A 6,064-nucleotide genomic window follows, 5' to 3' on the forward strand; every position below is an offset into this window, starting at 1 on the left:
TTAGGAGCACGTTTGCCCTCTGGCAGAGCAATTCCACCCGGGAAACTTCCCTTCGGGAGGGGGAAATCAAAGCCATCGTTATCACCAACGATCCTCTCATCATGGGAGGACCACTCTTCATCAACATATTCACCATCACCATCTCATCTCAAACCCTAGTTCATCTCTTGTATTCAATCTTTGACTCAAAACCTAGGTTGGTACCTTTGGGTTGCCAGTAATGTTGATTACTCCTTGTAGTTGATGCTAGTTGGTTTATTTGGTGGAAGATCATTTGTTCAGATCCTTAATGATGTTCAATACCCTCTAATCATGATAATGAACATGCTTTGTGAGTAGTTACTTTTGTTCCTGAGGACATGGGAGAAATCTTGTTATAAGTAATCATGTGAATTTGGTGGACATGGGAAAAATTTTGATGACGATTGTGTAGAAGCCTTTGAAATACTTAAGAAAGCCTTAATCTCTGCACCCACGTATGAATAAACCCCATCTTGTTACCCTTAGTAGCAACTATACATGTGTGTCATGTCTCTTTCTGTCAGTGAGATTGAGCACTACAAGATCGAACCCATCACAAGGCACCTCTTCCCATGGCAAGATAAATCAATCTAGTTGGCCAAACCAAATCAATAAATCGGAAAAGAAATACGAGGCTATAACAATCATGCATAAAAGAGGTCAGAGAAAACTCAAATAATATTCATGGATAGATCTGATCATAAACTCGCAATTCATCGGATCCCAACAAACACACCGCAAAAAAAGAGTTACATCAAATTGATCTCTAAGAACATTGAGGAGAACATTATATTGAAGATCAAAAAGAGAGAAGAAGTCATCTAGCTACTAACTACGGACTCGTAGTTCTGTGGTAAACTACTCACGCATCATCGGAGGGGCGGCAAGGATGATGAAGAACACCTCCATGATCGTTGCCCCCTCCGATAGAGTGCTCGAAAAGGCCTCTAGATTGGATCTCGTGGTTCTGGAACTTGTAGCAGTAGAAAGAGTGTTTCGTCGACTCCCCTAGGGTTTTGGGGATTTTAGAGTATTTATAGAGTCAGAGGTAGGTCAAGGCGGTTCCCATCGGCTCCACTATCCACCTGGGTGGGTCGAGGGCCTCTGGCACGCCCTGGTGCCTAGTGGGCCCCATGGGCCTCCTCTCGTGGCCTCCAGAAGCTTCCAGGTTTCCTTCTTGCCAGAAAAAATCTCCAAAAAGTTTCATGGCATTTTGACTTCGTTTGGTATTGATTTTCTACAATGTAAAATACAAGCCAAAAACAACAACTACCACTGGGCACTAAGTTAATAGGTTAGTCCCAAAAAATAATATAAAGTTGCTAGTAAATGTATACAAACAATCCAAGATTGATAATATAATAGCATGGAACAATCAAAAATTATTGATACATTGGAGATGTATCAAGCACCCCCACGCTTAATTCATACCCTTGTATCCTGAAGGTCACCCTAAGAGAATTGAACAAGATTATCAAAGAATTAATACTGATGCACCTAGTCCATCTAAAATGAAAAAATAAAGATGATAGGACTTTGCATGCTTCTAGTGAACCTACTATAGGCACACCTGAGAATCCAAATGATATTTCTATCTCTGATGTTGGAACACAATCTGGTGATGAACATGAACCTCGTAACAATGATAATGATGATGCTCAATGGTGTGGAAATAGAACATGTTGTTGATCTTGATAACCCACAACGTAAGAATAAAATATATGGTAAGAGAGACTTCATTGCTACGAAACCTGGTAAAGAAAGAGAACCATGGGTTCAGAAACCCATGCCCTTTTCTCCTAAAGCTTCAAAGAATAAAGATGACGAAGAATTTGAGCACTTTGTTGAAATGCTTAGACCTGTCTTTTTGCACCTTCATTTGACTGATATTCTGTAAATGTCTCCTTATGCTAAGTATATGAAAGATATTGTCACAAATAAAAGAAAGATATCGGAAGCTGGAATTTCCACCATGCTTGCAAATTATTCATTTAAGGGTGGAACACGAAAGAAACTAGGAGACCCATGAATACCAACTATACCATGCTTCATTCAAAGAAACTATGTTGAAACTACTTTATGTGATTTAGGAGCCGGTGTTAGTGTTATGCCTCTCTCTTTGTATCTAATACTTGAGTTGAATAAATTGACACCCGCTGAAATCTATTTGCAAATGGCTGATAAATGAACTGCTATACCCATCGGTGTTTGTGAGGATGTCCCTGTCCTAGTTGCAAATGTTACTATCTTAACAGATTTTATTATTCTTGATATACCCGAGGAACACAATATGTCGATCATCCTTGGTAGACCTTTTTTTAATACTGCAGGGGTTGTTATTGATTGCAACAAAGGCGACGTCACTTTTCATGTCAATGGTAATGAGCATATGGTGCACTTTCCGAAGAAACAACATCAAGTGAATTGTATCAATTCTATTGGAGAAATTTCGACAATTACTATTGGAGGTTTTAAATTCCCTATTCCTACTGTCAAAAAGAAATATGAAATTCTCATTGTTGGGTACATACATATCCCCATTGAGGTAACCTAGTGTCATATGAAGATTCTCCGGTTTCATGTCATTCGGAAGAAGTTTGTTAATAAGACTTGATCAACCTTATTAACGGATTCCTTTTGACGGGCATGTGGTCGATGAATTTAGTAAACACAACTTTCTATAACCACTTTTATCTTTCTATTATTTAGAATTAATAAAGTAGAATGCAATTATTTTACTATTTTGTGAATTATCCTTGCAATAAAAAATGTCCCGAAAACAAAAGTTCTCCAAATGCCCTGAAAATTTAACATGATTTTTTTTCTACAAAATATGAAAAATAGTGGCACTGAACACACCCCAAGGGGTGCACCTGTAATTCACAAGCTCACAGGGCACGCCCACACCCTGGGTGCACCATCCAAGCTTGTGGGTCTACCTAGGCCCCCTCACTTTTTGCTGCCACCAATCTCCTTCTTCCTTGAGAAAAAAATCACCATCGCCTTCAAACCCTTGTTCTAGCTCATTTTGCTGTAATTTTCGTTCTCCTTGCTGGTAGCTCCATTTCCAAAACTGTTTTGGTGGATTGCTCATCTGTGATGCCTCCAATGGTCCAACTAGTTTTTGCTTTGTTCCGGTTCTCTATTAAAAGGAGGCCTTAATATCCCTTAGTTTCCTTATGGACCCCGCTGCTACTACTTGTGGGCTGCATTGAGATTTTCCCGAAGAGGAGGGGATGATGCGGTACAGTAGCGATAAGTATTTCCCTCAGTTATGAAACCAAGGTTATCAATCCAGTAGGGGAACCAAGCAACACTATGTAAGCAGCACCTGCACACAAATAACAAATAGTTGCAACCCAACGGGTAGAGGGGTTGTTAATCCCTTAACGGTATTGAAATATATTAAATTGTATAGGTTTTGATAAATAGATCTAACTAAAACACAAAATAAAAGAATAAAGAAAATTGCAGCAAGGTACTTTTGGTTTTGATATGTGATAGAAAATAGACCCGGGGCAATACTTTTCACTAGAGGCTTCCCTCGAGAAAATAGCATACGGTGGGTCAAAAAATTACCGTTGGGCAATTGATAGAAAAACAAATAATTATGATGATATCCAAGGCAATGATCATGTATATAGGCATCACATCCAAGATTATTAGACCGGTACGATTCTGCGTCTACTACTATTACTCCACACATCGACCGCTATCCAGCATGCATCTGGTGTATTAAGTTCCTGGAGAAACGGAGTAATGCATTAAGAAAGATGACATAATGTAGACAAGATAAACTCACATATGAATAAACCTCATCTCGTGACCCTTAGTAGCAACGACACATGCGTGTCATGTTTCTTCATGTCTCTTTCTGTCACTAAGATTGAGCGCCCCAAGATCGAACCCATCACAAGGCACTTGTCACGCCCAATATGCGACCCTATCCTAAAGGAACTCGAAGGTCCCACCAAGGATAGAAGCGCATATTGGAGACGCTTTTGCAAGGTGGATATCATTACATTGTACCATTACATAATAGTTGGGGATACATACAAAAGGCATACAATGCTACATGAATACAACATCATCATACATAAGAGCAACATCCGACTACGGATGAAACACAAATAGAAACTCAACCGACATCCACCCTGCTAGCCCAGGATGCCAATCTGGAACCTATCCCCTGATCGAAGAATAAGCAGAAGAAATCGAAACAAGCAAGCTTCACTCTCACATCGGATCATCGCATTACCTGTACCTGCAATTGTTGTTGTACTAATCTGTGAGCCACGAGGACTCAGCAATCCCATTACCATGGGTATCAAGACTAGCAAAGCTTAATGGGTATGGAATGGATAAGTGGTGAGCCTGCAGCAAGCAACTAAGCATGATATGGTAGCTAACTTACGAGTACAAGAATAAGATGAGAAGCTACGTAAACGGTCGCAAACTAGTAATGATCAAGAAGTGATCCTGAACTACTTACGTCCAAACATAACCCCACCGTGTTCTCTTCTCGACCCTCTTGAAAAGAGACCGTCACGGTTACGCACGCAGTTGGTGTATTTTAATTCGAATCTGGTGTCAAGTTATCTACAACCGGACATTAAAAATTCCCATCTGCCACATAACCGCGGGCACGGCTTTCGAAAGTTTATACCCCGCTGGGGTGTCCTAACTTAGCCCATTATAAGCTCACGATCCGCGGAGACAATCCTCCATCGTGGGACATCCGATCAGACTCGGGATCCTTGTGCACAAGACATTTCGACAATGGTAAAACTAATCCGGCAAGGCCCAACATTGGTTTTAACATTTGCCATAATAATACTTGAACCTAATAATTAATTGGCATAGGGCGTCATGACATATTGGGCGTGACAGCACCTCTTCCCATGGCAAGATAAATCAATCTAGTTGGCCAAATCAAACCAACAAATCGGATAAGAAATACGAGGCTATAACAATCATGCATAAAAGAGTTCAGAGAAAACTAAAATAATATTCATGGATAGATCAAATCATAAACTCACAATTCATCGGATCCCAACAAACACATCGCAAAAAAAGAGTTATATTAAATAGATCTCCAAGAACATCAAGGAGAACATTGTATTGAAGATCAAAAAGAGAGAAGAAGCCATCTAGCTACTAGTAGGCCCACAAGTCAGCCTTCAAATTAGTGGCACACAACATACAACCCATTTGCTATTATTTTTAACAATTTATAGCACATTTGCTAATTCTTAAGGAATGTATTGCAACCCATATTCTTTTCGTTAGCGTTGGAACTCATATTTGGATAGAGTTAAAAATATCAATGAAATTTTGTATATTTTGTAGGGGTACAGACTATTTTTAATCCTAAAATTTCAAGTCAGATTCAAATTAATTTCAAAAATTAATATATATTAATTTAAAATCCAATGGAATTTCCACCGCAAAAAAATAAATGAAATTTAAAACCTCAAATTCGGAAAAATGAAATTTGAAACTAATTTCCGGTTTGCTAGTTTTTTTCAAATTTACATCATATTTCTTATTACTTATAGCCCATTTTCTGGTTTGCATCCCAGCAGGGTGGAGAAAAGCAACTAGGCCTCGGCTGGGTATTCTTCAAATATAAGTTGGGCTAGCCATTTTCACAAATAAAAGAAACAGTTGGGTTAGTCATGTGGTAAACATAAATAAAAGCCTGGGCTAGACGGGTCACACCGATCGCATAACCCAGTTGATACTCTCCTCCGCCTCATCTCAAAAACAAAAAACAACTCCGCGAGCTTCTGGGTCCCCGGTGTCAGCCGCTCCTTGTGCAATTCTCTTATTAATTAACTACATTGACAATGGCGTGGGATCCAGATGTCATGAAACCATTAGGAGGAAGCATGTTTTTGCTTGTAATAAGAAAGCACTTGCTTGCGTACAACAATGGACCTGCTGGACCCCATCTGTCATCCTCTCCACGTACAGTCTAATTGCTCTCGTTTGTTGACCATGTTGACAATGCCACACAGCAGCTCTGTGGTGAGCGCACGAA

The sequence above is a fragment of the Triticum dicoccoides genome, chromosome 3B, assembly GCF_002162155.2.
Source record: "Triticum dicoccoides isolate Atlit2015 ecotype Zavitan chromosome 3B, WEW_v2.0, whole genome shotgun sequence".
Lineage (NCBI taxonomy): Eukaryota > Viridiplantae > Streptophyta > Magnoliopsida > Poales > Poaceae > Triticum > Triticum dicoccoides.